Source organism: Molossus molossus, unplaced genomic scaffold (genome assembly GCF_014108415.1).
Source record: "Molossus molossus isolate mMolMol1 unplaced genomic scaffold, mMolMol1.p scaffold_m16_p_20, whole genome shotgun sequence".
Classification (NCBI taxonomy): Eukaryota; Metazoa; Chordata; class Mammalia; order Chiroptera; family Molossidae; genus Molossus; species Molossus molossus.
Window position 1 is genome coordinate 45,600,920 of NW_023425356.1, and position 22,959 is coordinate 45,623,878.

The 22,959-nt window shown below is 53.3% G+C and overlaps 2 long non-coding RNA genes and 1 other non-coding gene across 3 annotated transcripts in view; 1 reads left to right on the forward strand and 2 right to left on the reverse strand.

Annotated features, from left to right (window-relative positions):
- LOC118637137 overlaps nucleotides 1-19,247 on the reverse strand; it is a 32,273-nt gene extending 13,026 nt beyond the window's left edge. Inside the window, exons 1-4 of the long non-coding RNA XR_004960904.1 lie at nucleotides 18,947-19,247; nucleotides 13,709-13,805; nucleotides 12,508-13,130; nucleotides 8,854-9,136 (exon numbers count right to left, since the gene is read on the reverse strand). This is a non-coding gene — a long non-coding RNA (uncharacterized LOC118637137). The remainder of the gene's footprint in view (nucleotides 1-8,853; nucleotides 9,137-12,507; nucleotides 13,131-13,708; nucleotides 13,806-18,946) is intronic.
- On the forward strand, nucleotides 18,260-20,512 carry LOC118637138. Its single transcript, XR_004960905.1, has 3 exons — nucleotides 18,260-18,560; nucleotides 19,396-19,819; nucleotides 20,469-20,512. It is a non-coding gene; the product is annotated as an uncharacterized LOC118637138 (long non-coding RNA).
- Nucleotides 20,513-22,852: 2,340 nt separating this feature from the next.
- Nucleotides 22,853-22,959, reverse strand: LOC118638104. Its single transcript, XR_004961061.1, has one exon. It is a non-coding gene; the product is annotated as a U6 spliceosomal RNA (small nuclear RNA).

Below are 22,959 nucleotides of genomic sequence, written 5' to 3' on the forward strand. Positions count from 1 at the left end.
CTCCATGAATGTTCATTTCTTTCCTGTTTTCCTATGCCTGTGACAGAAATGACCACTGTTGACCAATCTGGTTTCCCTTATAATTTGTGGGTTCTATGTTTGCAAATTTGCCTACTTGCTAAAGTTTATTTGTAAACCCCCCCACCCCCCCAATCAATACTCATGTTGCTTTCATAGTCATCATGGACATGGGCAGATGGTGAGAAATTTGTGTTGATACGCATGTTCCAGCTGAGGTAATACAAAGCATTTTTTACCTTCTTGTTTCAGCTCTTATACTATAAATGTGTGTCCTTTTTGAGGACTATTTAGTGACATTTTTGTACTTTTTGGTGGAGACGTCACTCTTAAAATGGTTCCCAGTGCAACGCTGACATGCTGTCTAGAGTTCCTAAGCACAGGGCCGTGATGTGTCTTATGAAAAAAATACGCATTAGAAAAGCTTTATTCAGTCATGAGTCATAGTGCTGTTGGCCATGAGTTTAATGATATTGAGTCAACAATATATATTAAATAAGGTGTCATTAAATAGATACACACATACAACAAGGTTATATATTGATCAGTTGATGAAAATGTAGTGTCCAGAGGCTCATAGGAACCTAACTCTGAGTGTCCCCTAGGGGCAATGGTCCAGTGTTCTCTAAATCAGGGTTGGCAATGACTTTATAGAACATACCTACCACCAATAACAAGAATAGGCTGTACATGTCCCCTGCCGTAATAGATGAAAGCACATGGCTACAGTATCTACATTCCTTTCATCAAGAGACTGTTTCCCCATACTTTGGATCTGGGCTGGCCTTTGACTGCCCTTGGCCATTGGAATGTGGCAGAAGTGTTGTGCAAGCTCGAGAGAGCTTGCAGCTTTTACCTTTGACCCCTTGGAACACTGACCCAGGGCTCTCGCGTAAGGAAGGCAGCTGAGCCTGCTGAAGGATGAGAAGCCACCTGGAGAATCGAGGCACCCAGCCAACAGCCAGCGCCACTACAGACACATGAGTCTGGGACTTTTCAGCTTCTCTGGCCCTGACTAAATACAGCTGTATAACAAACCCAGGCAAAAGCAGCAAAGGAGCTGCCCGGCCTACTTACAAAAACACGAGAAATACTACACTATGTTTTTGCAAGCATAAGTTTGAGGTGGTTCATTTTACAGGGACCGCTCATGGATACACCTGCCTGCCTGGAGTTCAGTGTGGCCGTGGGACTTGCTTTGCGAATGGAATATGACACATGTCACTTTCCGGTGGAAGCATTTATTTGCCCCCTCCCCTCCCTGCTCTGTCCCTGCTGTGGCAATCAGGGGAGTGTGATAAGGAAGAGCCACGAGAATGAGTCAACATGTGAGGGCAGTTGCCCTGGGTAACTGGCCAAAGCAACAACAACGGTGTGAGCCATGAATGTCGCTGTGTAATCCTATGACTTGGAGGCTGTTTGCTACCACAAATAACTACCCTGTCCGGATCGATACAGTTGGAATAGTAGGACTGGAGATTTAAACAGACATTGTCTATGCGAGACATTTTCCCCACCCACCTAAGAAGCTCCAGATTTATCTGGGGAAAGGAAGTTAGGCTGATAGTTCAGGGCAAAGTTGGCTGTCAAGGATTAAGGACACATACTAAGTAGCCTCTTTGAATCCATTCATTCCATATACATTGGTTGGTGTCCTTACCAGTTAATTGTACAAAAGATATTCTTGGGCCACCCTGGTGCTAATCTGATAGTCTTTGGAGAACAAAGAGGTGATCCGGAACCAGGTCAGGAGATATAGCATGCCGAGGAGAACAGAACACCGGTCAGCTGACCTTGCTGTCTTTGCTGAGCTGTGTCCCATTATCACAGTCAAGTTCACCTTACAGCTCAACTAGCCTGCAACAATTTTCTCATGTGTCAAGTGAAATGAGAAGTAAAATGTGCCCTGAAATCTAAATGGTAGCTGATTAAAAAAGCAATGGTCCCACAAAATAGATGCTATAGTATTGTCCTGTGAGCCTAGTCACCTTCCCTGCCTTTGATATGTAAATAAATGTACGACGTATGCATGTACATGAACGAGGATAAATATTTGCATCTTTATTAAAAACACACACATACACAAACCTAGTTACTTCTAAAGGTAGGCCCTGCATGGAGGCGGACAGTGGTTAGGTTTGCAGATTGTAGCAATCTGCTACAGTCTGAATGTGTGTGTGCCCCTAAAATCATGTTAAATCCTAACACCCCACATGGTGGTATTAGAAGGTGGGGTCCTTGGAGGCGATTAGATCATGAGAGCAGAGACCTCATGAATGGGATTAGTGTCCTTATAATAAGAGGCCCCAGAGAGCCCCCTAGCCCCTTCCTTCCTGGGAGGACACAGGGAGAAGTCTGTGACCAGGAAGAGGGCCCTCCCCCACCCACGCCGGCACCCTCTTACACTTCCAGCCTCCCGAATGGTGGTACTTTGTTACAGTAGCTGTAAGGACCATGTTTCTGCACAGAACACCCTTAGCTTAGCGAGGCGGGGCTGTGTTAACAAGCAAGGAGGATTTTCATTGCTCAGGAAGCAGGCTTAGGTCTGGCTGTCACCCACAGACAGAACATGGATCCACACGTGAGACAGGACAGGGCTGAGGAGAGGGAATCTTTTTTTTTTTTTTTTATCCTCACCCGAGGATATTTTTCCATTTTTTGTACAGATAGAATGGGAGGGAAAGAGAGGAAGAGAGAGAGAGAAACATCGACGTGAAGGGACACATCGAGTGGCTGCCACCCGCACGACCAACCAGGGCCGGGGACAAACTGCAACCGAAGTACGTGCCCTTAGCGGGAACCGAACCCGGGTCTCTCCAGACCGCAGGCCAACGCTCTAACCGCTGAGCCAAACTGGCCAGGGCTTTTTTTTTTTTTTTTTTTTAAAAGGATTTTATTGATTTTTTTTTTTTTTTTTTATCCTCACCCGAGGACATTTTTCCATTTTTTGTTCAGGTAGAGTGGGAGGGAGAGAGAGGAACAGAGAGAGAGAGAAACATCAATGTGAAAGGGACACATCGAGTGGCTGCCACCCGAGCAACCGACCAGGGCCGGGGACAAACTGCAACAGAAGTACGTGCCCTTAGCGGGAACCGAACCCGGGTCTCTCTGGACCGCAGGCCGACGCTCTAACCACTGAGCCAAACTGGCCAGGGCAGGAGAGGGAATCTTGCTTGATGTCTGGATCCATCCGAACGATGAATGTCAGCGTCCCACTTTGTGGTCCACACTGTTGGCTGCTTCCGATGGGCGTCAATCAACATGAGAGTTTGAACCACTGGTGGACGAGATATTTCTGACTGTCCCTGTAATGTCTCTCACCCAGTGGGGATTCACCACCTCTTCTCAGAACAGGAATAGCTTCTTCCTATGGCTGCAGGCCCAGCCTCTGTCACTGTAATTCACTTGCCAAAACTGCTTGGTCCCAGTTTCCATCGACTCTGGCCACGTACTTTCCCTTCCCCGGCGACGCCTCTTCTCCGGCCCTGGAGTCCGTGAGTGAAGTTTGGGTCACTGGCAAGAATTCACCTGGAGCCCAACTGGAGAAAATGGATTTGAATTTGAGTTCAAAGGGGAGTGATTTGGAGCAGACGCAAAGGAGAAATTCTTGATACAAATACATTTATCATCAGATTCGGAGACGGATGCTCCGATGATCTGGGCCAGCAACAGACTCCCCTTTCCATGATGAAATCTCAGGTTGCGACATGATAGGACGGGGAGCACTTGGGCTGCCCCATTTTCTCTTAAAGAATTTTGAAAATTGATTTTTATAGAGAGGGAGAGAGAGAGAGAGAGAGGGAGAGCGACATCAACCGGCTGCCTCCTGCACCCCCCCCCCCCCCAGGGATGGAGCCCTTAACCCGGGCATGTGCCCTGACGGGGAATCAAACCGGCAACCTTCTGGGACCTCGCCCAACCAACTGAGTCACACTGGCCAGGGCTGCCCCAATTTTTACCTCATGCCCAACGAGTCTCAGCCCACTCTGTCCTCCCCCTGCCCTCCCCCATTAACTCCCAAAGCACCGATTAGTAACCTCACTTTGACGGAACTGTTCAGAGGGAAACCCAGGAGAACGCATTACATCACACAGCCACTCCACCCCCTTTAGCATCTCTGCTCTTTCTCCGAATTCCTCCCTGACTCTCCTTTTCCGCTTCTTTAGCCCCTGCTCACTCCACTCCCATCCTCCAGCTCCCCTCAAAATACCACCACCTTGCACGGTGCCCGCAGGAAAACAGAACCCAGCAGAACAGCATTCAGCACAGTGGAGACCTGTTGTTACCCTCTAGGGATGGAGGTGGAGGGTGCAGCTTGGGGGCCCCCACCCAAGGGAAGCCCCCAAACATGGGGTTGAGTTGGGAGAGACCCTGGACCTTTCTTCTGCTCCGAACTCTGGGGCAGGTCGTGGCATCACCAGGATCCCTCAACCAGCGCGGAGCCATTGGCTCGTTTCTCCAGGGAGCTCAAGGCGGAGATGCCCACGTGGTCCCTGCTGAGCCCTAACGGCTGCATGGTTCTGTGACTGGCCTCCTCGGTGAGTTAGAGAAACTGTGTCACCAAGAACACCCGCACCGGTCGGACGCCGGGCCACTATCCCAGGGGAGAAAAGTTCTTGTGAGTTAAGAATGAAGGGAACAGGGACGCGGCAAAACAAAGGATGGAGGTGTAAGAGGAAGTACCCGGAGCGGGAAGGCAGCTCCCAGCTGGCCTGGCCTCGGACGGGCTGTTCGGGGCCTCGGGCAAATCGCTGTTTTCTGAACCTCCGGCTTCACCGTGAAAACGGACATGGCCTTCCTACTTTGCACGGGTCCTGGAGCCTCAGTGAGGTGCGCACAGGAAAGGGTGAGGGGGTGGGCTTGGCAATGACATGAGCCAGCCGAGATGCCTTTCTTTTCAGCCTGAATGTAGACTCTGGGTCCAGCTGGACCTGCCTTTCCCAGGCAAGCTCCTTTGGCTCCAGCACGCTGGTCCTTGTGGCGAGCTTACTCAATGAAGCTTTTTTTTTTTTTTAATTGTGAAAGCATTGCCCTAGCAAACCATCATAGCCCAAAGACTAGGATCCCTGATGACTGTCAGAATTCTCCCCCATGGAGTGACAAGGACAGGTGGCCTCAGGGACGGATGAGCTTGAAGGAGCACCGGGTTGGGGGCCAGAACGGGAGGGAGACTTGCTAGAAACATAGCTGGGACCAAGCCCACAAGCTTGGGAGGGTCACAAGAGAAGCCAGAGGTTCTCAAGAGGAATGGTGTGTGGTCCAGCAAGAAGGCGGGGGGGTGAGGGGTGGGGGTGGGGGCGGAGGGGAGCACTAATAACCACCCCCACGCCTTGCAGGGTGCAGCAGGGTTTTAAAAGCGCTCACACAGTCCCTATTGCTTTGCCTTATCGGGAGACCCCCGTTCTGTATGTATTACCCTGACCTCACGAAACTGCCCTCTTGGCTCAGAGAGGTCAAGCGGCTTTCATAAGGTCACACAGCAACCATTCGAGCTCGGCAGGGCAATGAGCTGGGGCTGTTTGTCAGCGAGGACGTTTGAACGTTTGGGCCCACGACTTCCCCATGGTGCTAAGGACAGAGGCGAGTCTGGAGAGAAGTTGTCAGCGGCGCCTGGAGTTCTCGTGGGGCCCGTTTCCGGGCAAAGGCAAAGAATAACTTCCTTTCTCAAACTCCCAACTCCTCGTTTGCCACGGAACCACCAGTCTCCGTGTCTCCCGGGTCTGCCGGCACCCCTGTCCTGCCCTCCCTGCTCCTCCCAGCGGGGGGACCACGGGGCCTCTGAGGCCAGGCCTGGTCTTAATAAACAAAAGGTGGGCACAGGGCTGCCCCCCAGTGACCCCCTGGCAAGGCAGGCGCCGTGGCTCCGAGCCGGGGGTAACCCCATGGAGAGATCGTGGACCGTGAAAGACAGAAGATGGAAAGAATCCGCAGGTACATCCCTTCGCTCCCTCTCCACTCGGAAGGGCGGCAGGGCCCCTGGAGCCCTGGGAGACACCGGGTGACCCAGCGAACGGCTGTGGCGTCCCCTCGTGAAGCGAGGGCTCGCTGGCATCTGCTGTCCTTCTTCCCCGCCTCATCTCTGCCCCGGTCCCCACACCTTGGCTGCCTTGAGTTATGCCTCCCAGTGACGCCCAACGCAACCCTGGCCACAGATACATTGCTCGGGGGAGTTCGGATAATCACTTTGACCCCGATCCCCACTTCCTACCTCATCTGCAGAAAGAGTCTGTCATCTCTGTGAAGTCTGTGGACCGAGGGTCCAGGACCCTCCCTTCCCACAGTGACGCCCAGATGCTGGCGAGAATGAGCGGGGCTGAGGAGGCTGCCCCTCCTCCTGCATGAACTCGAAGCCAGCAGGAGGCAGACGTCTCAGGTGAGGTTGTCGAGGTGCCAGGGTCTCCTAAGCCCACGGGCCCCACCTGCAGCATGTGGCCTCCCTCAACACAAAGGACAAACCCACGAGGAAGGAGCAGCTTCAGGTTAGAATCTGTAGCTCAGCGAGCCACTCAGACCCAGGCGTGATCCACGTCCATAAATGAGATTAGTGCTCTCCTACTACATGACACGTAGATGAAAAAGAAAAGTAACTTTTAGATTTCTAATTGACAACCCCTGTGCACATCATCTTTAAAAAGTCCCAGGGTCACGAAGCCCAGGCGGAGCGGAGCATTTTAAATCCCCGGAAGAAGGGCCCCGGGAATGTCAGGGCAGGTGTTTGCACTGAGCGAGTCCGGGGCTGAACGACAGCCCTTTGGGACCAGCCGTGGTTTCCACGGGCTGTCCTGCCGCAGGACTCGGCCACACCTCGCATTTGGTAACGATCAGGCAGGGGCCAAGGAGAGGCCGTGTTGGAGGACAGGGCGCAGCTGGAACCCTAGTTCCCAGGGAGTGGCCTGGCTTGTCCCCAGGAGGACAGCTGCTGTCAGCGGAGCAGAGCCAGCTGGAGCCAGCAGGAGAGGTGCTCGGGACCCTCCCCTAGAGTGTAAGAGCCTCACATCCTCCTGGAAGAGCCTGGACCGCCCCCTGCCGGCGTCCTCCCCTCCCCCATCCAGTCACAGCCCACCTTGAACCCTGACCCTACCCTGTCTCTGGATCCACCTCCTCCTCTTCCCCCCCTCCCTGGTGCAGACTGGCCATCAGGCCTCTGCAAATGCACACTGACCCCCAGACTCAGCAGCCCTCTCTCCCTGCAGGCCCCTGACTTGAGCCGTACTGAACAGAGACAGCGGGGTCTGGGTGAAACTTCGGGGGTGGACAGACAGTTGGTGGCTGAGAAACTTAAACCCTTTTTATAAAAAAGAGTTGGGAGTTGAGGCAAGAGAGAAGCTATAAACGCCTTTATGAAGATGCATCATTCACGACAATAAAACACGAGGATGACGCCAGAAAAAGACAGCTTTTGTGATATTTTGCTCATCCGGATTCATTTCCATTAGAATGTGGAGAGAAACTCCAGGATCCCCTTTCCCTGCATTTGAAAGGAAAGCGTGTACACTCGTGTTTCTTGGCCTCATATGTTACGCACACGAAGGCACCGTCCTTGTTTGTTCTCTGGTTTCTTTGTTGCACCACCGTTCCGACTGTTTCGACTCAGAATTGTTATCGGGTGTGCTGTTCCCATGTCCCGCAGCTGCACTGTCACCAGGGAAGTGAACAGCTTGGATGTCGAGACAGAAAACATGCAGTTGTCCTGTTGCCGGGGTCACGGAGCCCTCTCTGCTTGAGATCCCGGGGCCAAGAGCCCACACCGTCTCTGCTTCCTTCCCCTCGGATCCCACCCACGTTCAGCTCCAAGGCCAGGTCTCCCTCCCTCTCTTGATTTTCCTCCACCCCTAACCTCCACGCACCTGTTGGAACGCCCTCTGCAGGGCTGAGGAGTCGGAGGAAGAGCTGAGGGGAGCGGCAGCCCTGGCACGTCAGGGGGTGAGGTAGGCCTGCATGCTGCCCACCCCCATCCCGGCCCCTCCGCTCCTCTGGCTCCTCCAGGGGCAGAGGTTATAGCTCAATTCCCAAGAGAGGAGGGAGACCCTGCCCTAACTTCCACAGCACAAACACCCCCTGGACAGACGTCAGCCCCAGCGGGGTCACAGACCCATGCCCGCCGGCATCTCTGTGGGAGGAAGAGGATACTGATGGGTTACTCTCTTCACTCACCTTCCTCTCTTCTTCTTCTAACCCAATCTCCACAGAGTAGGCAGAGTAATAACTGACAAATGCAAGACTATTTTATCATTTCCCTGCTTCAGATCTTTCAGTGATATCCCATTCCACTTGGAAGAGAATCCAAGAGTTTGGCCATGGTCTCAAAGGCCACACGGTCTGCCCCCTGTGACTCCTCCACCCTCATCTCCCACGTTCTCTTCTTGTGAAGTTCAGCTGTGTTGGCACCTCCTTGCTCATCCTCATCCATTGAATTCCTTCCTGCCCCAGGACCTTTGCACTTGCTCTGTCTGGAGTGCTTTCCCCTGGAGCTTCCCATAGCTGGCTCTTTCCCTGCTAAGAGGTCACCTCATAGAGACCTTCCCTAATCACCTATTTAAATAGCCCCTCTGTCCCTCCAGCACACTCAGTCCCTCACCTTGCTTCATTTTCTACAGCCCAGATCACCACCTGCATCTCTCACAATTGTTTATCTACTTGTTTACAGACTGACTCCTCTGACCAGAATGTCAGCTCTACAGGCCAGGGACCGGCTCTCCTTGTTCACAGGTGTGCCCCCTGACTCAGCACCTGACCCAAAATTAATGGTACCTAAGTGCTTACTGCGAACAAATGAATCCAGACCTTAAAGACAGGTGGCTTAGGAAGGCGGGGCCCCGGAAGCGGCACACCCACCTGCAGACACTTGGGCCGGAGAGATAACCAGACCTCAGGGCTTGGCCAGCTGAGCAGCTTCCCGGTGAAGGTGTGAGTCACCGATGGTGGGTGTTCTCCTTGGCCACCTTTTCTGATCTCTTTGTCTCCCTCGGTTTCCATTGTTCCCATTCTCTGCCTTTGCTGGGTTCCTCCTCATTCAAACCTGCTTTTCGAGCCTTCTTGGCTGTACACTGCCGATCGCATGGATTAGACTCCGCCAAAGCTTTCTTTGCAGTCGAAAAAACTCGATCTTACTCTGCCTCTGAGACGCAAGACGGTTCTCCTTAGTTATTATCGAAATATTTCTTGGCTACGTATTTATGAGCCTGGTAGTTACCATTTAAATGAATTTGCCATAAAACATCTTATTAAGTGATACAACACATTTATCTAATTCCTTTGTTAAACAGCTCTCGAGCCATGTAAGACGAGAGGGACACGGGAAAATTAAGCTGTCACTTAGATGCTTAACCAATTTTCTTTTGAGTTTAAAATTCATGCTTGACTGCAATATTATGAACTTCTCGAAATTGCCCTTCCAGTGTACCAGCCTCTTAATTACATGAACACCCATTGCCACAATTCTGATAAATAAAATGAACATTTCCACATGAATTACAAGTGCCAACGTGTTAATAGCTTCCCTGAGGTTTTGTTACAGAATCATTAGTGTTTTTGTCATTGCTTGGGTGTAATAAATACCACATCGCGATCTGGAAATAAGAATGTTCTTCGGGGAGTCGATTCCCGAGTGCGGACTGGAGATCCCATTGGCCCTTTGCCCTCGTTCCTGTTATAATAGGTGGCGACAGTCAACTGGTTAGAACACTCTCCTATTGCTCTCTTTTAGTGAAACTCACCAAACTTGGATCAGCTGGAAGATGAAGCTGGTCTGAATTTATTAAAATTAGAAAACTGACGACATTCAAAAGATACTGGACAGTAAATTTCATAAAGGCAGAGAGCTTGGTGTGTCCGTCTTTCTTTCCCAAGTACTCATTCAGCTGGGTCATTTGGGCGGGGCACTTAGGTTCCAAGTGCCTCAGTTTTCCCATCTGTAAAATGGCCGCAATGCTAGTGCCTGATACTTCACAGGCCTTTCGTGAGGGCTCAATGCTCACAAAGCAGCAACCAAGGGGCCCACGTGTAATAAACACCCAACACATGTGCCCTGTTGTCAGGAGGACCCCGTCATTACTGCTTGATGATGATGAGATGCAATGGGCGACCTTCCGACTACCCACAAGGCTCCTCGTCCTGAGAGGAGAGCCCGGTCAGCCTCCATCAAAGAATGAATGACTCATTCATAATTCACAGCACCGTCCACCCATCAACAATTATCGTGCTAACGTCTTCTAAAGAGCTGATTTCTTAATTAAACCTAACATTCCCCCTTGCACTGTTGTTTGTCCCCTGAATTTTCTTAGTAAAGCTTTTAGGTAGTAAAAAGAGTGTCCGTCCAGCCTAACCGCGAGCATTTACCCGCACTCGAAATGAGGGACATCTAAATGAATGAAGTTACGCTGAGTTTTAAATCAATACAACAGCGTATGAAAGTTACTACAAATAACGCACATTTGTTTGGGGATGGAGCCTTGTTGCAGTCTCGGATCCACGTGGGTGCCTTTCTTTCCCAGTCGCCCCCTCGGCTTAAACTCCCTGTTGAACATTATGTCCACCTTGGAACAGTCTTTGAATCCATTCCACTTAGTTTTTCCATAACTTGTTTATTTAGCAAGTCCCCATGGTTCTGTTTTCAAGCTTAGCGAGGCATTTCATTATTTTGGTGACTTTTTCTTGGCTCCCAGTTGGTGACAGCAATAGCAAGACGAGAATTCAGCAGCTTTCAGGGTTTCGGGATTAAACTGAGCTGCCCAGGACACAGCCAGGCTGCCTCGAAGGTCTGTGGCTTGGAGAGCGCTCAGTGGAAGCCCGCGTTCCCTGGGGGAGCCTCTCCTCGCCCCTCCCGCTCCCAGCCAGGCAACCTGTACCCACGAGGTGCCCTCACCCATTGCCTTTCAAGTTTCTCAGCGCAGCACAAGGCTAGGAAGTCCTGGCCTCCTTGGAACTCCGCTCTAGAACGTGGTGGCACAGGGAGATGGTTCTGGCGCCCGGCCTCAGCCCGACCCCAGCCCGACCCCCTCTTCCTACCAGGCTCTGGCACCACGAAAGGTCTCACCGACAGCCATGAGGACACTCAGCTCTGCGCCCAAACTGTCAGAGCCCCTGCAAATGAACTGGCAACATGGGCCACCCAGGAAGGACAGACCTCCGTGGCCCTGGGCACCTGGAGAATGTTCTAGAAGGTAGGATGTGGGTTTCTACGTTGAACATGCTGCACCAGGGCCAGAACCGCTCTTGCTTGGATGGAAAGGCGCTGTCATGGGGCATTCTCCTTCCCCCCACTGAAGACGCAGCCCCTGACCGCAAACTGGGGAGCAGAGAAAGAAACCCGCTCAAACAGAAGAGCGCACCCTTCCGGACGCGATGGTGTCTTCCACACACAGTGAAAGCCTGAGAGGGGTTCCAGACGGGAGAGGAAGCAGGGCCGGGCCAGGCCTCAGACGCAGGGGTGACACCAGGCCCCAGGGCGGCCCTTTCCCGTCCTGCCACTGTCAGCGCATCGTGTATTTCCTTGGACATTTTAAGTTTTTGTCCAGAAAGCCACCCTGGTAAGACCTCACTTTTCTGCCATCTCATTTTTGTGTGGCCCTCAAAGACAACCGTCTCACGACCTGCCGTCGCCGCTGCGCATCAGTGGCCCCTAAAATGTTCAGGGGAGCTCTGCACCCTCCAGGGCCAAGAGGGTCTCAGCAGTTTCAGAACAACATGTTTTGTCTGAAACAGGCTGCTCTGGGTCGTGTCTACGCAGCACAGGCCCTGTCCCCCTGGCCTTCCGGGGGTGGCCCAGAACGACCCCTTTGTCATGTGCTTGGTCCTGAACAAGCAACAGGTCGGAGATGGAATATTTTTGTTTTCTCCGTCCATCTCTAAAATACCATCCCGGCTATGGAAAACAATACGGTGTTACCTCCAAAAATTAAAAATTGAACTGCCATTTGACCCAGTGATCCCACTTCTAGGAATATACCCTAAGAAGCCTGAAACACCAATCAGAAAGAATATATGTACCCCCATGCTCGTAGCAGCACTATTTACAATAGCTAAGATGTGGAAACAGCCCAAATGTCCACCAGTAGACGAATGGATAAAAAAACTGTGGTACATATACACAATGGAGTACTATGCAGCTGTAAGAAAGAAACATCTCTTATCCTTTGAGACGACATGGAGGGACCTGGAAAGTATCATCCTAAGCGAAACAAGCCAAACAGAGAAAGACAAGTATCATATGATCTCACTTATTTGTGGAATATACTGAACATAACAGTCTGAGGAATGGGGTAGACCCAGAGATGTGGAAGTGGGGTACAGACTGACAATCCCCAGAGGAGAGGGTGGTGGGGGAGAGATTAAACCACAGAATTTATATGCATGTGTGCATGAACAAAGGTCATGGACAACAAAGCTGGGGACAGGGCAGGGAGGGGGGGAGGGGGAAATCAGTGGGGGGAAGAGGAGAAACATCTGTAACAAAAATAAATTGATTAATTAAAAATAAAAATAAAATACCGTCCTGGGAGCTAGGAAAGCATCCCCAGGTTCTGCATCGCTGTCCTGTAGGACTGGTCTTCCCCGGGGGCCAGAGCTCGACCCGGGCAGTGTTTGTGTTTATAACTGCGGTTTCTTTTTCGGTGTAGGGCACGAAATGACAATTGGCTCATGCAGCCCCAGAATGGAAGCAGAGGAGAGGGGGACACAGAGGTCTGGGGTCTCCAGTAAAAAAGCTCAAGATGACTGTCCTGGCTTTTCGATCCCATAAGCTGTGATGCAGAAGGAAGGGTTTGGACTGAATGGCAGCCCGGCTTGGTCCCCGAACTCCTCTTCCGCCCTGGGGGCCTCGATGTTCTAGGACCCCGGCCGCCCAGGATGATATTTAAAGTGGAAATGTCACACTTGGCGCTCCGGGGTCAGAATAAACCTTGAAGGGCCCACGCACGTCCTGGCCCAGTGGGGTGCTCCTGTCCTGGGCCCTCGGTTGTGCTCATGAGGGTCCGGCACAGCTGGTGGGGGTCCCCGACAGCCCAGGGCTGCACAGAGCGACTTCTCTGCGGTTTCTGCGGCAGGGGGTCCCCGCTAGCTCAGCGCCTCCACACAAGCAAAGAAATGCATGATCTTTCCCGAAGCCCCATTACCTATCGGAGAAAACATGACCAAATTTAACTTCAAAATATAGTTTCAGAAAACGAGTAAAGTGCACCACCCACCCCCAGCCTTCTGAGAGGTCCGAGATGCCTCCGGGGCCAGGTCCGACCGTCTCCAAGCTCCCTGCCTCCCAGCCGGCAACCAGGCGCAGCAGAGCAAGGCCCTGTATTTGCGGGGAAGGCAGAGAGACCTTTCCCATTCCTCACCCCTCTTCCAGCAGACAATGGGCCTGCGGGGCCTCGTTACTGTTTTCTGTCTCGGAAGCGTTGGGCGCCAGCCCCAGCCGCCGCCTCGTTAATGTTCTGTGATGATCCCTTCCCGGGCCATGTCCCTCCCACGGGGTTACTAGAGGGCAGACACCAGGCAAGGTGGTGTTGACTCCCTCTCGCAGACCTCAGCCCTCAGATTATCGGAGTGACTACCAAATACTGCTCTCGAAAATGCAGTAATAAAATACACAGCCGAGGACGCTGTATAATTTGTCCTCCTTCTATTTTTACGATGGAAGGTTGGGTTGTAAGGAGAAAACAAAAAAAACAGAAACAAAAACCCAGAGAAGTGCACTTACTTTAAGTTCTAGTAGAAGTAAAAAAATTTAGGCATTCTCTATTTTTTTCTTCTTCGACACCTCCCCAAAAAACTGCCCCTCTGATTCCACGAGGCATCTTAAAAGAAAAGAAAAGAAAGAAATTGTGGTTGACAGCTCTGAGATGGGGGTTCAGAAGGCTCAGAGACCTGGGGGTGGACGTGGCAGGGCTGGGCTGGGTTCAGATCAGAACCTCTCCATTTAAGAAAAGGACACGAAGGGTCGCAGATTGCAGGATCCATACACGAGGCTCAAACACAAGCATTTCATTTCGTACAGAATGTATCCAACGCGACACAGCGGCCTGGAGGTTTCTAAAACTCCAGGTTCCGAACACCAATGAAGCGCTTATCTTCTGAAAGAATCTGACATTCCAGGGAATTCAAGGGAAAGAAACAGAAACAAAAACCGGCACTGGAAAACTGAAAAGGTGGAGGGCAGGGATGTGAGGCTCGGGGCTGAAGCCACACACAGCTAGAGACAGCGGTGGGGCTGCGGGTCCCAGCTTCTCATCACCACACACTGGTACCCGGACGCTCCGGCTGGCATTTCCCCAGGGTGGCCTGCCCACCATGCCTCAGAATCAACTGACGGTGCTTGTTAAAAATGCAGCTTCCTGGGCCCACCCTCGTCTTCCTGGATTAGAACCTGGAAGAAGGTGGACTCTGCAAACAGCCCAGGGCACAGTATTCTGACCTTGGTCTCTGCTCCCTCTTTCATGGTCTGATCATAAACCCTCATTAGCAGCCTGCTGGGTACAGAGAAGCATCCTAGGTCCCGTGTGATGTGCCAAAGACGCGGGAGGCAGCTTTATGCCCTACGGTGCCCGCTCCGAAGGTGTCCATGAGTCCTCAGACACCTGTCCCCAGGTCCACTTTCCGGCTTCCCCTGACAATGTTCATAGGAAGCTCCAGTGCTCAGCCCCTCTGGTGTCTCTTCCCACACAGAGAAAGCCAAGTCCACATGGGCTAAATGTTCCTTGCCCCGGTGTGGAGGAGGGGTCAACTCAGAAGCAGATGGGAGAGTTGGTTCCCACCAGAATCTGAGAAACTCAGAAAAGACCAAGAAGATGTCTTACATAGGAGAGGAAAGGGTGGGGGAAGGGAAGGGGGCAGGGAAGAGCCCCCTCCATTGCAGCAAGCCTGGGCCCTACCTGACCAGATGTCTGGTCCTGCTCTCTCAGCTGCTCTGACCCCCCATCTCCACCCCTGATTCCCCTCACCAGGGAGGGCCTCCTTCACACCTCCTATTCCCGCCCCAGCACAGGAACCCCAAGATCAGGACGCGGCAGGCTGACTACTAGCCGGTCCTTGACCACAGATCACCTTGTGCCTCCTCACTTCACTCAGCCAGAGCCCCCCTTTCCCCTAATGCTAACCCCATTCCAGTCCATCCGTGGCCAAGCCCATGGCTTTGGAGCCTGCTCTATGAGATACAAATCCCCCAGGAGAAACGTTGCTGGAAAGCAAAGGGAAGGTCTCTGTCGGACCAGAACTGAGTCAGGGTGACGCTGCAGCGTCCCTGGGGTCCTGGGTTTGCAGGCTGGGCTCAGGCTCCGGACAAAGTGCTGCGCCTGCGCCACCCAGTGGGCGCAACGGGAACTGCACGCCCTGCGATCCCGGCCGCCCCTCCCACCGCGCGGCAGAGATCACCAGACAGTCAGAACAATGCCTGGCGCCCCGTCAATGGCGGTGTAAGGTTGCCCTCTCTCCCGTGCCAGGAATGAAACCACTTTTAGCCAGAGAAGAAACCGGAATAGTAGTAGAACCCATAGTGGGGACGAAGATGGCAACATCTACCATTTCAGAGGCGCTTTAAGTTTCTCCACGTGTCCGCATTCTGCTGGACAGCCTGTGGCACAACCAACCAGGACAGCACTGTCCCCAGGCGGCTCCTGGAGTCCTGGCTCAACATTACTTAGAAGCACATTATTCACTGAGCTGCCCTTGGCCTTTGTTATACTTCAGTCCCTGGACCCCTCCTGCCGTCCTATGGGTCTTGGCGCCCCTCTCTTTCTGCCCCCCAAAAGCAAACGAAGGAGCCCTTTCCACAGGCAGCGCCCCCACCCTGTGGGAGCAGACAGGCTCCAGGAGGGGAGGGAGGCTCCGAGAGGGGGCAGGTGCTAACAGAACACCTGAATCCACCGCTGTCCTGCCCGCCAGCAGCCCTTGGCATGGTGCTCCGGCTGATGTGGGACAGGAAGGTGGCACTGGCTACCTGAACAGATGCCCTCCAGCCCCAGGTCGGCACCCCCAGGCCTGAGGCTACCTTGCAGCCGTGGATCCCTCCCCGCGGGGGGGTGGGGGCTTCAACAGGGCATCCCTGGCAGGGCGGGATGCTGAAGAACTGCCTGGTTTCTTTGTGCTCCGCACACTAGGCATTCACGTGGCTTTCTCCAACACTTCGAGCGTGTCCACTTGTCACCTCCTCAGAGGAATGTCCCCTCACCACGCTAGGCCAACAGCCCCAGCCCACCTCCTCCATTTCGGCATTATTCTAGGCAGAGGGGACAGCAAGGGCAAAGGAGGAGAGGGGTGTGACATGTCCTGAATCTGGAAACGATGGATATGACCTGGTTGACATTTTAAAAGATCACTCTGCCCCTTGGAGAACTGGTGAGGGGAGGGTGGACCTCCCAGACGCAGGGGACCCGTGGCCATGGCGCTGTGGCGTGGAGTCGGCCAGCCGCAGAGGAGATGGTCAGTAGGTTGGATTTGGGATATGTGTCTGGACGTGGAAAGGACAGGAATTGCTATGGGTTTGGAAAGAGAAATGAAGCCTGTGGCATGAACTCAAAAAGAGTCTGGAGGCTTCGCTAGAAATAAATGATAGAGATGTATCCAAGGGTTTTAGAATTTGCAAACTGGGAACACAGCTGGGCAAAATCCTGGAGTGTTCCAAAGAAGAGGGAGGAGTCCAAAGTGCTTACAGTAAAAAGTACAGTCTTGAGAATTATCAGTCCTGCATTCTTAGCCCTAGGGTTGGTCCAGGAGGGTTATCAGTCAGATGTCGGGCAGGCAGGATGGCGGAGGCCAGGAGGCCTGGGCACGCCCAGTGGTCTGGGTAGATGTCAAGTGGATGCATACGTGAGTCCTTTGAGGTCCAGATGCTTATCCAGGTGTTAACACAGGACAGGAAGGTTCAAAAAGTTTACGTTCCCAGGCTAGTTGGAACAAGAACAGGCTCTTTCCTCATACTCCCACCTTGATGATGTAAATAATTCCAGCAGCTTGGTTATAGTAACCCCATTTTATTTCACTTTTTAAATGTTTTTATGATTTTTAGAGAAAGGGAGAGACAACTGCTCATATTCATTGTTAGCCAGGCACCGTTTAAAATCCTTGACATATTTTAAAGCTATTTAAATGTCACAGTACTTTATCACTGTCCCCATTTCATAGAAGAGGAAACTGAGGCCCAGAGAGTTAATCAAGTTGCAAAAAGTCACACAGCTAGGAAGTGGAAACGCTGAGATTTGAACTCAGTGCTTGATTACTGCACGGTTCTCCCTTTTTATAAAAGAAGAGTACTCCTCACTGTGAAAGGGAAAGCTGGGGGGAGGGCGGAGCTTGGGGGGTGGATCGAGAGTGCTGGTGTGGATGTGTTCCATGAGATGCCCTTGAAACACCAAGCTAGGTGAGGACCCTGGCTGCAGGTGGCAGGGAGGGAGCATTTCGGCTGATGTTCACACCGGCAGGGGATGAGGAGGCACCAGAAGGCTGCGAGCTGGGACTGAAGGCCTGACTTGAGCAGATGGAGATGGAAATGGGGTGCATCCCATCAGGCCTTGGGAGCCTCAGGAAAGGGCTGCAGAAATGTGATCCTAGAGCAGGGCTTGTTGTCGTCAGAGGGTGCCAGGAGGCCCCGACCTTGCTCCAGGAAAGAACATGTACACAAGCGCCGTCCTTTTCACACAATTTCAGGGAGTTATGGGCCCTCAGGAGACATCGTGGGCCATTCTACCAAGCCTCCCCCCAACAATCAGCAACAACCAGATGTCACCACATCCCTGAGGTCTCACCAGACCTCTGATGAAGTCCCCCTGGGTTGCAGCACCCTCCCATCTGCGTGAGATAAGAACTGCACCACTGAAAAGCCAACTCTCTTCCTTTTTGAATGTCTGTGTAGAGCATAGTCCCCCCCCCCACACACACACACACAGGTGTTGCATCTGTAACGTTTGCTTTGGTGTGGCCCCTGCACCCAGGAGGACGTATCCAGGGAGTCTTGCCTTCGCATTCATCTCTAGGTGATGTTTTAAATCCAGATATTCTCTACATTTAAAGACAAGACTAGCTCATTCCACGATTTCCATCCATAAAATTGCCTCTTAGACATACAGTGGGCATTTGCTACTGTTGCTTTGTTTTAGCTGCCTCGCTTCCAGCCCTTCCTCTTTGGGGGACTTCCCCAGGTGAGTTTGGCTTCCTACCCTGACCCAGGAACCTGGGGGCTCTGCCCTGTGCGGGCAGAGGTGCAGGGACAGAAGATAACTTCTTTTGGGCCATGGCAGCTGGACCAAGAGGCCATCTGGTTGGTTGACTGGTTACAGGTCCTGGCCGCAGGTAATGATGCCGGGACCTGCATGGCCAGGGCCAGAGGGGAGAGGTCCCGGGAAGGCCGGGTCACAGCCGGTAGGGCTGCCTGAGAAGGAGCGTCCTTGACAGAGGCCAAGCCAGAGGACCCCAGTGCTAGGGAGCCGAGAGCAATGCCCAGCAAGTCTGGTGGAAGCAGATAAGTGTGGGCGGGGCCGAGCAGAGGGAAGGCCCAAGGGAGGGGTCACACCCACACCCGGAGCAGATGGAGACAGAGCAGAAGGAGGCCATGGCAGAAGGTCAGCTTAGTCACAAACCCTGGGTGGGGGGAAGTAGAGACCTTCCCTCCGGGCCAAGATGGCCCTAAAAGAGGCCCTGGCTAGACCAGCACAGAGGCCAAGAAGCACCTGCGGTGGCTAAGGAGCGTCCACCCCACCTCCACTCAGCGAGCAGGTCGCAGTGAGGGGACCTGCTCTGTGTCGCAGCGACCACCAGAGAAGGGGATTTTGGAAACTTGAATCCCATTTTCCCATAATGTGTCATGATGACTAAGTAACTACCCCCCCAACCCCCGCCCCATGCCAGGGAGCAGGTGGCTAGCTAGACACGTCTACTTTGAATCTCTCTGTCCCCTGTCCATTAGCCAGTTTAACCTTCCGCGGTGGTACCGATGAAGGTCACTCACTATTCGGCGTGGGACCCGGATCGCGAGGGGAGGGGCTTGGTTTCCCTGGAGATGGAACGTGGGCTTGGGCTTGGTGCCGCAGGTTCAGCAGCGGGTGTTCCTGGGTTGACTCACAGCCTGGCACTGGCACTTGGCAGGAGGCTGATTTCTCTGCCACCTCACAGCTTTCCCTGCCCCCAACTGTATCCAGACTGACTTCTGCTGACCAGCTGTTACCCGTGGTGCTGGGTCTGTGCTGCTCTACCAAAACCTGCCGCCAGGGGAGCCCACAGAGCTGAGCTCCCGGAGCCACCTCCGGCCTACTCAGACCTTAGCCACACCCCGAGGCCCAGAGAGTGGTGACTCAGGTTGGACACAGTGGCTCCAATGACCTCAAGTGACTCATCAAACAGAATAAAGTCGACACCCAGAACCTCACCTATCAACTCCATTTGTCACTTACCTGACAGCCACATTTCCCGGCATGTTTACTTCGCTATATTCAAATGTGAGCAGACCAGCGAAATCCTGACTCCGCCTGCCTGACTCAAGCACCTCACTCCGGCCGAATCACCCAGGAGCACTGGCAACCGCTGGAGCCCCAGGCCTCCTGCAGGACGGAGCCTCAGCCAGCCTCAGGTGGGCTGCAGGGGATTCGAATGCCAGCCGGGGGTGAGGCCCTCGGCTGTAACATTGGAGTCTGCTGTGGAGAGGATGCTAACCAGGCACACCATTTCCACCCTCAACACGGTGGCGAGCACACCTGCAGCCTGGCTCCTCCTTCATTGGCAGGCTTGGGGGACCTGAGCTGCTGCTCATCTGACAAGCTCCCCAGTGATGCAGCGACGCTGGTTCCCGGGCCACATGGGGGTGGCCAGGCTTTAGGAGCAATAAGTAGGTGGAGTGTTAACATTACATGCTAAAGGAGCTCAGGACAGGAGCCTTCATAGAGGAGGTGGCCCTTATTGCTGGGCCAGTGGCAGGAACTGGCTGGTTTGGCTCAACGTGTCAGCCCGAGGACCAAAGAGTTGTGGGTTCGATTCCGGTCAAGGGCATGTACCTCAGTTGTGGTTTATCTCTGGCCCTGGTCAGGGTCGTGGAATAGGCAACCAATCGATGTGTCTCTCTCACGTCAATGTTTCTCTCTCTCTGTCTCTTTCCCACTCCATTTAAAGATAAATGGAAAAGTATCCTTGGGTAAGGATTAAAAAGAAGGTGCCACTTACTCTGAGCCAGAGCAACAGAGTAAGTGGCACCTTCACTTTTTAAGTAAACTCTTAAAAATGTAGTAAGATATACATAGAGCAAAGGGCACACATCATAAGTATACAGACTGATCAATTTTTTGATCAGTAAAATACCACGCAATTCACCCTTTTCAAATGTACAATTCAGTCCGTTTTAGTACATTCAGAGTTGTACAACCATTGCCACCAATTCCAGGACATTGTCATCAGCCCTCAGAGAAAGTCCACACCCATTAGCGGTCAGTCCCCACTTCCCCAGCCTCTGGCAATCACTAACCTATTTTCTCTCTCTGTAGATTTGCCTATTTGGACTTTTCATATAAATGAAACCCTACTGGGGATCGGGAGGAGGGTGTCAGTGGGGGAAAAAGGAGAAACATCTGTAACAAAAATTAATTAAAAAATAAAAACAAAACAAAAAACCCAAATAAAGGAAACCCTACCACATGTGGTCTTTTGTGACTGGCTTCTTTCACTTAGTGTGTTTCCAAAGTTCATCCACGTTGTAGCATGTGTCACTATTCTGTTCCCTTTTATGGCTGAATGATGCTCCGTTGTGCGGCTAGACCGCCTGTCGCTTATCTTTTCATCACCAGCGGACGGACATTTGAGTTGTTTCTGTCTTGTTAAGAGCAGCTGTTAAGAACCAAAGACAGGTATTTTGGTTCTTCAGGGCATCTCCCTGGGACTGGAGTTGCTGGGTCACACGGTAACTTCATGCCAAGTTTGGAGGAACTACCGAACTTGTCCTAAGCAGCGCCCCTCCTACGTTTGCGGCTTGAGGAGGACTTTGCACACGGGCACACGCCCATATCAGCACCACCCAGAGCCAGGGACAGGACCTCGTCACCTCTCCAGAAGTCTCCCCGGGGCCTTCCCTGGCACCCCGCCCTACAGGCAGCCACTAGAGTGACTTCTGTCGCCACCGCCACCGAGGCTGGGAGGTTGAGGCAGAACAGGAGTTGAGAACAGCGTCGGCAAAGGCAACGTGACCCAGGCTGGGCGGAGCGGGCGGTCAACTCCTCCGCGGGCACAGGTGCCCAGGTTTTCCCATTACCACACCCAGGCCTGGGGGGCCCCCCTCCTGGCCCAGACCCTGCACAGCCAGCGCCCTATCAGAGAAATGACAAGGGGACCTCGGGGGGCAGAGGAGGCAGCTGACGGGGACGCGGCAGCCCGGCGCAGAGGCTCAGCCAAGCACCACTGTTACACCACTGCGGGCTGCAATGAACGGCCTGCCTCGGCCGAGGCCCCGTACAGCTGTCCCACCCACGTCACTCAGCCTGCACTCACGTCCCCTGGCAGGCGCTGGAGGAGAGGCAGCCCCAGACCTTCCGGGCAGGGCCGTCGGGGGCCGGGCACCAGCAGGGAACCGTGCTGGGCAGTTCCGCGGGCTGCGGGCGGCTCAGGGGGCCAGGCTCCCAGGTGGGGGCCGTGCACGCCCAGGCACCTGGAGGCCCTTTCTCCTGCCTCCAGGTTGTGCGGCACCCAGCCCTGCAACGCATCCTTTCCCCCTGAAGTGAGCGTCTCCCTCCGGCCTCGTCCACACTGAATTATACACACGAAGTCACGGTCACAATCAAAATCGCCCAGACTTAGGACCTGAAAATCCTTGACTGGCCAATGACCCTTGCCCCCAGAAGTCCCTCCTGCTAGCTCCTCCGGTGGTGTGAGAGCCCCAGGCTTTGCTGCAGCCGGCCTCCTGGAAATGAACCCATTAGACATGGATGCGGGCAGGCAGGAGGGCCAGTCTGCCACACGTCAGGGCGCAGTAGTCCAGTGGGCGATGTCCTACCAGCACGGAGGAAACTCGGAGATGGCACCACAGTGGGCAGAGCAGGCCGCCCCGTGCAGTCCTGGCGGTGTCCCACGCGGTCCCGAGGCTCTGGAGAGAGGGGTCCAGAAAGGGCGATGGGAGGGTGCCCAAGACGACCTTCAAGGCCCCATGTTTTATACACAGCAGGCAGGGGTTGGAGCCCCACTTCCCTTCCTCTTCCTGGGGTCCTCTCTCCTCCTCCTCCTCCTCTTCCCACAGGTTCTCCCTCTGCTCCACACTGTCCTTCCCCTGTGCCTGTTCTGAGCCCGGGAGAGAAAACGGTCTCAGTTCTATTTCCTTTATAGCACAACCTTGAAGGGCTTTGGGGGCCTAGCCTTTGCATCTAACTGTTGTTGCAGCACCGCGTTATATCCCGACCCCAGGTCTGGCCCTGTGCCCTGTCGTAGCAGATGCCCCACAAGTGCCGGTTGAGTGCGTGAAGGAATGAATGAAGGTCGCTTCATTGTGAATTCCAGATACTGGAACCGATTACCCAAGGGGAGACCACTGGTTACCCTGTGGGCACCCACCACGTTCCAACGATGCCAGGGCAGGAGCCACGGTGTAGACCCCGGTCTCATCCGATAGGCCTTCTTGCACTTTTTGCTGCTTTTCCTTCCGGAGGGAGAGGTGGGCAGGGACTGATGGGGGCCCAGCGCCCTCTGCTGGTGTGTTCTTATAATTGGCTTTTTCACAGCACGTGGGCTGCGATGTGCCTACTCTTGTCTTCAACGGGCCTGGGAGTGAGGATTTCTGGTTTTGTTCCAGGCCCTTCCTCCTAAATGTCAGGTCTGAAAATAGCTCTGAGTGATAAGAATGGGTGTCAGGGTGGGCATCCAGGCATTCATACTTGCATTGAAAGTAGGTTTTGTTTTGTGCTTCACGAATTTGCGTGTCATCCTTGCGCAGGGGCTGTGCTAATCTTCTCTGTGTCGTTCCAATGTCAGTATATGTGCTGCTGAAGCGAGCAC